Source organism: Lipotes vexillifer, unplaced genomic scaffold (genome assembly GCF_000442215.2).
Source record: "Lipotes vexillifer unplaced genomic scaffold, Lipotes_vexillifer_v1.1 scaffold481, whole genome shotgun sequence".
Classification (NCBI taxonomy): domain Eukaryota; kingdom Metazoa; phylum Chordata; class Mammalia; order Artiodactyla; family Lipotidae; genus Lipotes; species Lipotes vexillifer.
In genome coordinates this window covers 2,185,249-2,197,158 of record NW_006789873.1, presented here as the reverse complement: position 1 = coordinate 2,197,158, position 11,910 = coordinate 2,185,249, and the positions used below count along the sequence as shown (strand labels likewise).

General features: G+C 46.4%; 1 protein-coding gene across 1 annotated transcript in view; it reads right to left on the bottom strand.

The window, feature by feature from the left end:
• The window catches only part of LOC103069305 (uncharacterized protein MGC39606-like), a 24,288-nt gene that overhangs the window by 12,069 nt on the left and 309 nt on the right, over positions 1-11,910 (bottom strand). The gene's annotated exons all lie outside the window — the stretch shown is intronic.

Genomic DNA, 11,910 nt, shown 5'->3' with positions numbered 1-11,910 from the left:
CCCCTGACACACACAGGTGGCAAACAGCAGGCGTTTGTCCCAGTAGCACCTTTCTACTTGTGTCAACGCCCTGAATGGAAGGACCTCCTTTGAGTCTTTTCTTTTTGGCTGCCCCACGCAGCATGTGGGATCTTAATTCCCCCACCAGGGATCAAACCCGCGCCCCCTGCAGTGGAAGCACGGAGTCTTAACCACTGGACCGCCAGGGAGATAGGTCCCTCCTCTGACTCTTTATGAGCATTTATTGTACAGTACAAGCATTTAACACATCAATTACCTTATACATTTTCTCGTTGAATTGGCACAGTAGGCTCTAACTACAAGATCACTTGAACTGTCTTCCCTCATCTAGAGTTTTACTCAAGCTCTAACAGTTGAGTTTAGGTTCTTTTTGTTCCCTCTGGGAACACAGACCAGGTTGTTTAGCATCTGCACGGGGCAGCCCCAGGTGTGGGAGGAGGGAAGAGGGGGAGGGGACTGGAGGAGGCCAGCCTGAAGGGAATAGCTGGAGGCTTTTTCTCATTTGCTTCCTAGTCCCAGGAGCTCCACCCTGGAGACCTCAAGGCCATTGGCCACCTGTGCGCCCAGCGCCCTCTCCAGCCAAAGGACTGGGTAGAATGGTGACCTGGACGCTTGTTGCCAACAGTCATAAAAGTTTGAGTCCCTCCCCCTGCAAGTTCCCCTTTTTTGTTCTTTAAAGCAGCTGAAATCTGGGTAGAGGAGGAGGGAGGCGTCAGAGGGTGTGGAGGGAGAGAGCAGCTCTGCACCAGTGAACAGGGCTTTCCATTTCCTTTAATTTTGAGTGGCTGCCCACTTGGGCTCAACTATTGAACCTTTAATGTTTTTCATTGCCTAACGTTGTACATCCTCATTTTTGACACTGCGTATTTCAGCCTAGGAGACCCTTTGACTCAGCAGCCATATTCCCTTTAACTAGGGATCAGGGCTGTCCCATTGTCATGATAATGTTATTGTCATGATAACAGCCCTTCCTCTACCCTCCCAGAGGAGAGGGATCAAGAACTAAGGTACCAAAACTAGTACAAGAGGATATTAGACTTGGGGTGGAGGGGTGCCGGGGGGGGGCGTTGAAGGAAGGTGGTCGAAACGTACAAACTTGCAGTTATAAGATAGATAAGTACTAGGGATGTAATGTACAACATGATAAATAGAATCGACCCTGCTGTATGTTATATATGAAAGTTGTTAAGACAGTAAATGTTGAGTTCTCACTACCAGGAAAAATAATTTGTTTTCTATTTCTTTAATTCTTGTATCTATATGAGATGATGGATGTTCGCTAAACTTACTGTGGTCATCATTTCACGACCTATGTAAGTCAAATCATTATGCTGTACACTTTAAACTTATACAGTGCTGTATGTCTATTATATCGCAATAAAACTGGGGAGGAAAAAGAACTAAGGTATCCAGCAGAGGAACTTTTGTGTCATAAATGAAAATGCCCTAGAGAATGGTGACTTCTGAAATGGATACTAAGTCACAAGAAAAGTAGGTGGTTGAGGGGAACATTGCCTAGAGGCTAATAACCTGCATGTATGGATACCTTTCCCTTGAGATGGGAGCTATGGGGCCCCGGGCGGTGTAGGTGGTGGGGGAGAAAGAACTAAGGTACCAGTCAGGTGGCTTGTTTCATTCCTGCCTCTCACCACTTAGTCTCTAACATCATTCATTAACTGGTAGGACAGTGAGGGATCCTTAACTCCTCACTTGCCCACCATTTGGGCAAGAGCATTCCCTACTGGATCCCAGGAAGTCTTCTCCTATTCTCTAGCCTGGCTTGTGTGGGCCCTTATCCTTTCTCTTCCGGAAATCCCTGTCTCTTTCAGCCTCCCCCTCTTATCTCCAAAGCTGTCAAGCACCGGGCAGGATCTGAGGTTTTATCCTACTTCCAAACCAACAAGTTAGCCTGTTATTGTTTCATGGATGCTGGCAGAAGACACAAGGCTACAGAATCAGAGACAAGGCACATTATTATTCACTGCAAAAGTAGTAGCCAGAGTGTTTGTGTGATGCTTGTACCAGCCCCTTACACCAAAGTCCTGCGGTGTGATGTAAAGGGCCCATCATGGGTGCCTGCACACACAGTAGACTGTGTGACTGGAGGAGATGCTGAGTTTGGTGGACTCACTGCTTTCACAACAAGCAGAAGCGAGCCTGCTCTTCGTTGGTGTGAGACAGCACAACCCTCAGGGTGAGAGATGGCTAGGGTAAAGCGTGGTTAAGGCCTCACCCAGTAAAAATGTGCTGGGACACACAGGGCCTGTGGTAAATTGCCTCTCACAACAGATACAGACCAGGAGAAAATATTACAAATCACAAATCTGGCAAAGGACTCATCCAGAATATTTATAAAGAACTCTCAAAACAACAGTACAATAATGCAACTTAAAAAGACTCAGATGCTTGACAAAAGGGAATATACGGATGGAAAATAAGCATGTGAGAAGATGTTCAACATCTTTCCATGAGATGTCCAACAATTTCCATGCAAATTTACAGCACTATTAGACACCACTATGGAGAAGACGGTCATCTTCTCATTGTAGCCTCACATGGCAGAGAGCAGAGAGGGAAGGCCAGTTCTCTCCTATCTTTTCTTATCATCCCATCAAGAGAGCTCCACTCACATGACTTAATTACCCCCCAAAGGCCCCACCTCTTAATACCATACACAGGGGATTAAGGTTTCAACATGTACATTTTGGGGGGACACACACAGAGAAAAGTCCATAGCAGTACCTATTGGAGTGGCTAAAATTAAAAATACTGACACTACCAAATGCTGGTGAGGCTGTGGAACAACAGGAACTCTCATTCATTGCTGGGGGGAATGCAAAATGGTACAGCCACTCTGGAAGGCAGTTTGACAGTTTCTTATAGAGTTAACCATATACTTACCACATGACCCAGCAATCCCACTTCTAGGTATTTACCCAAGTGAATTGAAAACTTATGTTCCCACAAAAACTTGTACGTGACACATATAGCAGCTCAGTTCGTAATTGCCAGAAACAAGAAACAACCCAAATATCATTCAACCAGTAAATGGATAAGCAAACATTGGTATATTCATACACTGAAATACTAGTTAGCAATAAAAAGAAATGAACTATTGACATACTTAACAAGTTAGATGAACCTCAAAGGTGTGCTGAGTGAAAGAAACTAGTCCCAAAGGTTGCATACCATATGATTCCATTTATATGACCTTCTTGAAAAGACAGAACTAGAGTTATGGAGAGATCAGTGGTTGCCAGAGTATAGTGGTGGGGGGAGGGTATCACTATAAAGGGATTGCAGAAGGGAGTTTTTTTTAAATTAATTAATTAATTTATTTATGGCTGTGTTGGGTCTTCGTTTCTGTGCGAGGGCTTTCTCTAGTTGTGGCAAGCGGGGGCCACTCTTCATCGCGGTGCGCGGGCCTCTCACTATCGCGGCCTCTCTTGTTTCAGAGCACAGGCTTCAGACGCGCAGGCTCAGTAGTTGTGGCTCACGGGCCTAGTTGCTCCGCGGCATGTGGGATCTTCCCAGACCAGGGCACGAACCCGCGTCCCCTGCATTGGCAGGCAGACTCCCAACCACTGCGCCACCAGGGAAGCCCCAGAAGGGAGTTTTTTGGGGAGTAATGGAACAATTGTGTAACAAGACCATTAAAATCCATAGAACTTTATGTCCTCCTCCCCTTCTAAAACCCCTACCTTTCCTAGCTTCCCTTGCTGCTAAGGTGTAGACATACAACTTAGCTTCTGCCAATCTGATGTCATTGTGTTCAGCTTTGATTGCTAAGTTGTCCCTTGCCTCTCCACCAGAGTTGGTCCAAGAAGACCAGCCTAGAGTCTGTTCCACTACCTTTTCCACAGATTTTCTAACATACCTAATACACCTATAATAAATTGTTGCTAATTTAAACTGGTTGAGTGGATTCTGTTGTGTAAAAGCAAGAATGCTAATTAACGTATCTGTGTGTGACTGATGGTGCTATTCAATTCCAGACCAAGGCCTGCTTCTCGAACATACCATGTAACCATGATAATCAGTTACTAACCATGGCAAGCAACCATTTTCAGAGAGGAACGATTGGATGTCCTTTTTTTTTTTTTTTTTTTTTTTTCTTGCGTTATGCGGGCCTCTCACTGTCGTGGCCTCTCCCATTTGCGGAGCACAGGCTCCGGACGCGCAGGCTCAGCGGCCATGGCTCACGGGCCCAGCCGCTCCGCGGCATGTGGGATCTTCCCGAAACGGGGCACGAACCCGCGTCTCCTGCATCGGCAGGCGGACTCTCAAGCACTGCGCCACCAGGGAAGCCCTGGATGTCCTTTTAACATGGCCAAAGGAGGAGCTGTGAGTCCTTACATGGTCAAGTATTCAATAATAATTCCTTGGCACTTGAAGTGGTAAAATACTGATTCTAAGTAGATTAGTCAATTGATTGCAGAAAAGGTCCCAACAATTCCTCCCATCACTAGTTGTGCAGCCCTTTGCACTTGGACTTTGCCAGTCTTTCCATCAAGAGGTGGAGTCTGTTTCTCCACCCTCTTGAGTCTGGGCTGGCCTGTGACTTGCTTTGACCTACAGAATGTGGTGGAGGGAATATTGTGGGATTTCTGAGCTTAGTCAAGGAGGTTCTTGGAACCTCGAGGCCTCCGTATCTGGAGGCCTGGTAGCCTAAATCTCCTGGGGAGCTCTGAAATATATAGACTCCTGAGCCACACTGCAACCAGAGCTACTGAGCACGAAGTGAGGACAAGCATGCCCGCCCCTACCCTTACCCCAAAAGTTAACCTGGAAAATATTGACTTGCTATCTGGATCTGACGCAAAGGACCAGTGGCCCTTGGCCCTGTGCTCTCCAGGGCCTCACGTTGCTGGCTGCGGGGCAGTGACTCAGAGTCTGCCCAGGAGGGAAGAGCGAAGTCCCTGAGTGCCATATCGGCATGTATTAGCAGTCCACAAGCCGTCCTCTGGACAGCAGGGTGCAGAGGTGGGCCTGGGTGCTCTCCAACACACATCTCACAGGCTGCCCACTGCCATTTTCTGAATTCTTGCTCCCTGTCAAAGCTGTCTTGCCGGTTCATTCTCACCAGAACTCTGTTTTGTATGCGTGAGTAGACAGAGCTGAGCGGAAAGAAAGAGTGCACACGGTGAGCGGCCCGGGCCCTGCCCTCCCATCCCACAAGAGGCAGCCCCTCCCATCTTGGTACACAAGATTCCCTCTGCTCTATCCTGTGGGCTTGTGATCGGCGTCACATCCCACTGAACCCTCATGGTCTACTGACAAAGGTTCTCTTCTTGACCATACTCTAGCCAGCCTCCTCTCAGGCTTCAACCTTGGTCTATAAAGACGTGAACAAACACTAACATAGTTTCTGATAGCTCAGAGTCTCCTCCCAAGGATGACCTTAGTCCCCTTTAAAGTATCTGTCTGAGAAAAGTCAAGGCTGCCAAAAGAATTTACTGTTTCTTCCAGGCAGCAACTGAGCATAGGGTCCGTGTCTCCCAGGCTCTGTGGTAGGGTAGGACCTAACGTTGACAGGCACCAGTTAATAAACCCAGATGGGTTTCACACAGACCGACTATCCTCCCCCCAACTTCCCACGTTTTATAATTTTTTCTCTTCCCTGACTCTATTGAGCCTTCACTTACTCCCTTCCCTACGCCCTCATTTTCCTTTTAAAGCACCCAGTCACCTCCATACAAATCAAAGTTCATGCTGGACTGTCTTCTCTGTTGCAATAGTATGTTACGGATTAAAATCTGTGCTAACCACTTTAGTGTCTGGCTTTGTTTATCTTTGATACTACCACCAACAACTACGTGTACACAAGTCTTCTAAACGGTACTGTGTCATTCAGATGGCATGTCCCAAAGGAAAAGGAGGAAAAATGACTGCACTTGCTGTATGAGTGGGGTGGGACTGTGGCCTCGTTTTCACTCCTCACCTCATACAAATATTTCCCTTGATGCCGCTTTGAAGCTGTTTTGCAGCAAATTAAAAAAATATATAGGTGTGAAAAAGCACGTCCTTCCCCACCAATACTTCCAGACCCAATACCCGTCTAGGATGACAGAGCCTGTCCTAAACATGATGAATGGCGAAGGCGCTGTCTAGAAGATAGAGTTAACCCTACAGAGCTCACCTTGTCTCCTGGCTACTCAGGAATTCAGGGAAAGGGCAGTGACAGGAAAGGTTGTGGGCGAGGGATTTTGGAGTTCAAAGGCTTTCTCGTTTCACGTTTTCCAAAATGAGACTGTGCACTGTCATTATAATTATAGGTTTTTAGGCTTGAAGCCTCCTCCCTGTGACTCTGTGTAAGGGTGGTGGGAAGGTCCAGGGCTTCTGCTCAGGGACTTGAGATGATTGTTTCTGCCCTTATCATAAGCAATGGCTTACCTTGCTATACGTGCGCACACACACACACACACACACGTGTGTGTGTGTGTGTGTGTGTGTGTGTGTGTGTGTGTGTGTGTAAGCATGAGGGGGAGAGCATGTGCCCATACTGGGCCTGCTGCATTGGTATCTGCTTTTGTGGTGAGACAGGGAACAGACAGGCCTCCTCCTAGTGCAAGGCTTCCTCAGCATTTCACAGTTGCCAGTCCAGAGAGAATGGCGGATGCTTAGAGTTTGCTCTTTACAAGATGTAGGACGTCGTCATTATGGCTGCAAGGAAAGGCAAGGGTTTTATCATGCAGATGGCCCCTTCTTCCTCTGGGGGATAGAGCGAGCCTATGGGACAGATTACCTTACTGGTGCCTGACCAGAAAATTACAGACAGGTTGATTAAGATTATCTTTCTGGGAGAGGTTAAAACTGATTCGATCAGGTATTAAATGTAGGTTTGGTATCATGAGCTTGTTGCATGAGTGATGCCATTTGGGGCCTGTGGTTTTCTTTTTATCATCAGCTACCCTTTACCCCCAATCCCCCACCCCACCCCAGTTCACAAAAGAAGAAACAGTAGCTGATGAGCATTTGGGGGGGAAATGTTTAATTTCATCAGTAGCCAAAGAACACGCCCCTTACTAGCTATTACACACTGCCCTGTTTCTTTCCTCTCTGTAACACGTCATCCAAACCAGAACTGCTAGTTTATTAGTTTACTTTGTTTCTGGCATGCCCCGTCTCCCTAGAACATGAGACTAGGGAGAGTGGAATGGTATCTGTCTTACTCCCTCCTGGGCTCCTAATGTACAGAATATGACAATGAATCAACGCTCAGTAAATATTTCTTTTACATTGGATTTTTGAAGAGGTACAATATAAAATAACTCTGAAGTAATATGTTGCCTGTCAAGTTGGCAAAGACTTCAAAAGATAGGAACAGTGTTGCAGATGACAAGTCCAAAGCAGCATTCTCTCACACTTCCAGAGACAGCGGAGTTGTCTTTCTGGAAAGCAACTTGGCAATACGTGTCCAAAACCTAAAAGGATTACATTGCCTTTGAGCCAGCAATTCCTCTTCTGGTCACTGAGCCCCTAAACTAAAGGGCTTATCAATGGTATTGAAGGGGAGCAGAGCTTGCCACCCCAAAATACGCCTCTTTGGCCTACTGAGCATTTGGGGCTGATTATTTCTGAGAAGGTGCACAGAGGAGAAGCTCTGAAAACCAAGTAGGAGTTATTCTTTTATAAGATACATTTACGGGCTTCCCAGGTGGCGCAGTGGTTGGGAGTCCGCCTGCCGATGCAGGGGACACGGGTTCGTGCCCCGGTCCGGGAGGATCCCACATGTCGCGGAGCGGCTGGGCCCGTGAGCCATGGCCGCTGAGACTGCGCGTCTGTGCTCCGCAACGGGAGAGGTCACAACAGTGAGAGGCCCGCGTACCACAAAAACAAAAAACATAGAAGGATTACATCCTGATTTCCTAATAGCATTTTAATGAATACTGTACATGGAATAAAGATAGTGGTCAAAAAAAAAAAAAAAAAAAAAAAAAAAAAAAAGATACATTTACACTTCTAAGGGAAGTCTCCATTTGTAAGGGTGTCTCCAGCTCTGTACCAGGAAGGGGGTGTGGTGAGGGGGGCGGGGATGACCTTATCCCCAGGAACTCTTATCAATGGAGAAAGCAGATGTAAATCTGCATCACAACCTTACCCTTGTTTACTGTGCTTTTCCTGGTCACTTCCCATAACTACCCCCGACCCCCTAACATCTCCTTTTGTCTTTAGCTGGAGATGGTATTTAACGTGATAGCTTGGGCCGTTTGGGGGAGTTACTCAGTTTTCCTGGGTCTCTCCCCTGTACACAGGAGGTATCCATGTTGTTGAACGTGTTTTACTCCTGTGTATCTGTCTTTTATTACGGGGTTGGGCGGGGGAGGTCTCAGCCAAGAACCTAGACGGGTAGAGGGAAAATTATTGCTCCTCCCCTACTGTATGCACAGAAGTTAAACCACAATGAAGTATACTGTCCATGTGTTTTGCAGTATTTAAACATTAGAAAATAATGCCATAGAAGAATAAATAACACCTTGGAAAGATCTTTACAAGATTTTGTTACAAAGTAGAAACAAGATAGTATGTAGAGAAATACAACATTTAAAATGTATTTACATTTAGGTAGAGGGAAAAAATAATGTAAACAAAATGCCATGATGTTCTGAGGGATTATCTGATGTACAGGATATCAGATGATTTTTGTTTTCTACTATTGGTTTATCTGTATTTTCCAAATGTTCCCCACTTTTGTAATGAGGCAATTAGAATTTACTAGAGCATCTTTGCCCCCTGCTGGTTTATTCAGTAATGGCCCTCAGTCTGAGGGAGGAATGTGGTCCACTCAGATAGAAGAGCAGATACTAGTGCAGGCTTTAATCCAAAGGCAGAACTTTCAATATTCCCAAGACCTTTGCTAGGACAAATGGCTGTGTCCTAGGGGAGCAATCTTGCGGAACTCTGCTACCTTTGACCATATGAGGACAATATGCTCTCTGCTGCCGTAAGACAGAGAAACAGCAACAGCAGGAAGAGGAAAATAGTTTCTGGGATCAGCAGGGCCCTCGAGGCAGGGCCTCTGCCATCAGAGGGCTGAAGAGGGCAGGCGATTGGAGTTGGGGCGGCGGCCTTGGGGTCGGAGGAACGAGGACCCACTGAAGTGGGAGTCCGGGGCAAAACGGATTTGGTGACTGTCTGCAGGGCATCAGTAAGAGGGTGGGCACGAAGAGCACACGGGGTGAGTGGGGGACGGTGGTGCAACCCCCAAGGGGACGAAAAGGAGCAGAATACAGGGAAGGTAAGGAGCTCTGGTCCAGGCCAGCAGCCGCTGAATCCAGCCAGGCAGCAAAGCCTCCTCCTAGACATGTCTTACCTCATCATGTTGTCAAGGGCCACCCACCCCCACTCCAAGTTCTTAGGGGCCCATGGTTTCCTCTTTGAGGATCCCTGAGAGGCCCTAGAATTTTCCATAAATTCTTATTCACTGAGTGTAACAGAGAATGGGCAGCATTGGGCCTAGGGTTGAGACCGGGACTGCCCTTGCCTTAGTTAAGATGCTTGGATAGTTAGGGGTGTCAAGGGATAAATACAAGGGCGGAAGGGGAGAACCCACTGACATAGGACCACTTTCCCGTGACTCAGGGTTTAATGTGGTTGTCTTCTGTAGACAGGATTGACAATAGGAGATGCTGTGGTGGAACTGGGTGCCCCGGTATCAATGGAGATGATAGGATTTCGCGATGGCAGAAGCCAATGATGACATTTAACTGACCCAGGCAAGATTGAAGTAATTACGATAATGGTCTGTGTTATCGTCTGAATTGTGTCCTCCCCCCTCAAATTCATATGTTGAAGCCTTAACCCTCAGTGTGATAGTATTTGGAGGTGGGGCCTTTGGGAGGTAATTAGGGTTAGATTAGGTCATCAGGGTAATGCCCTTATAAAAAGAGGAAGAGACTGGAGATTCCCCAGCTCCCTCAACCAGGACCAAGAAAAGGCCATGGGAGGATATAAGGAGGGGGACAGCCCTCACCAAGAACTTGGTCATGCCAGCACTCTGATCTTGAGCCTCCAGAACCATGAGAAATAAATGTTTGTTGCTTAAGTCATCCAGTCTTTGAGTTTGTTACAGCATGCCGGACTGACTAAGACATATGTCAAAGACAGAAAGGTCACCAAAAGTGAGTATCCAGAAGCCAGACGTCCAGGTGAGGCAGTTAATCCCCAGGAGAGTAGAAGCAGACATAATTCTGGTCAATTTTGCTACCTAATAGTTGAAGCTCAACTTCTTAAAAATATTGGCATGAATTCCTGGGTGCTAGGTAGAGTACTAAAGGAATCTCAAGAAATCTGGGGAATCCCCATCTTTCGGAGGCTGGTACCAAAGAGGGACATATCCTTTGCTATCACCCATCTCTTGGTTCCCATCAATAGCAGAGTCCTGGACTGTACATACCTGAGTGCTGACCCCATTTGCATTCCTTCTATTTTTACATGTTTTGGAATGAGGCCATGTTCTAAGGTGACCCAACTAGCTAGAAATCAGCATCATTTAATAAAACCACCTTGTTAATTTAAAATGCAAGGAGCTGGAGAAAACAGAGCACTTCAGAGGATTTGGATTGGCCAATATTTTCATCAAAGAAAAAGAGATGATAAATAGCGGCTATACCATTTTTGCAAATTCATATCAACCTAACAAGGTTTCATTGCATTTCCTAACACCCACCTTTCAACACAGAAAATCCTCAGGCCTAGTGAATCCTGAGGAGGCAATCTTTTAGCATTGCTTTAGCAGCACCTGTGAAACTGGACTGGATTAGAGGATGGTGTTGCTCCTGGTTTAAAATCTTCATAAATGAATGCTGAATGTTTGCTGTTATCCATTACATGAATGCTCTTAAGGAAGGAATTTTAGTTTTGACATGAAGGGAATTCCTGTACGTACCTTAGTAGGTCACAACCCATGCAGCAAGTACTTAGCGAGAAGCTAGGGTGGAGATTTCTTTCCCTGCTAGGGCTACAGTAACCATCTGTTTGAGATGATTGTTTTCTATCATTAAAGAAGAGGTTTTGTCCTGTACATAAACTGAGTAGCATATGATTGCTTTTAGCTGACCAGCTTATACTGAGTTATGCCCTCATACTGAGGCAGAAGCTTACTGGGAAGCATCTATGTCGGATCTCAGGGCAAGGTCCAGTTTCCCGCAGTGGGACCACACCCACTGAGGGGCCGAGTAGTGGGGCTGGAGTCTTCCCACGAGGAAGGAGGGATGGAGACAGCTGTGGAGCCCTAGACGAGGAGGCAGCTTTGTGTTTGGGCGTGTGGTCAGAGTAGGTTGCAGGGTTCCAACGTAAAGTGACAAGAAGAATATCGATAGACTCTTAGAGCAAGAAATGAACCAGAACCTCTGAAGGGTCATTCTGAGGAACCAAGGCCCTGATAGCTAAAGTGTGGAGGATGGAGGGAAGGTCACCAAGTGGGAAGAATACAGGGACCTAGCACTTATATTGGACACCCTGGAGTCTCCACTGGGATCTCACTACTACATGGTGATGTCTCTCCTCCCTCCCTGACACACATGTAGAAGGAAGCCAGATGTAGAGCAAGGAACATAGGTTTTAGAGTCAAGCAGACCTGGGTTCAAATCATGGCTCTGTCATTTATTTACCTGCTGTGTGACCTCGGACACATCACTGGCTTCTCTGATCTTCATTTCCCTCATTTATAAAATAGGAATAATAAGACTAGTTACCATACAGGGTGTTTTTAAGATTAATAGGGACAGTGAGGTGTCTCCACTCATTAGGGGTATATACCTAAAATGGTTTCATTTTATTTCTTTCATATTTCCCAGTAAATATCTCTCAACTGCACTGTGGTCCTGATGGAGGCATAAGACCACACTCCGCTGAGGTGTGAAACTCTTTCCACCCATAAGATGGTAG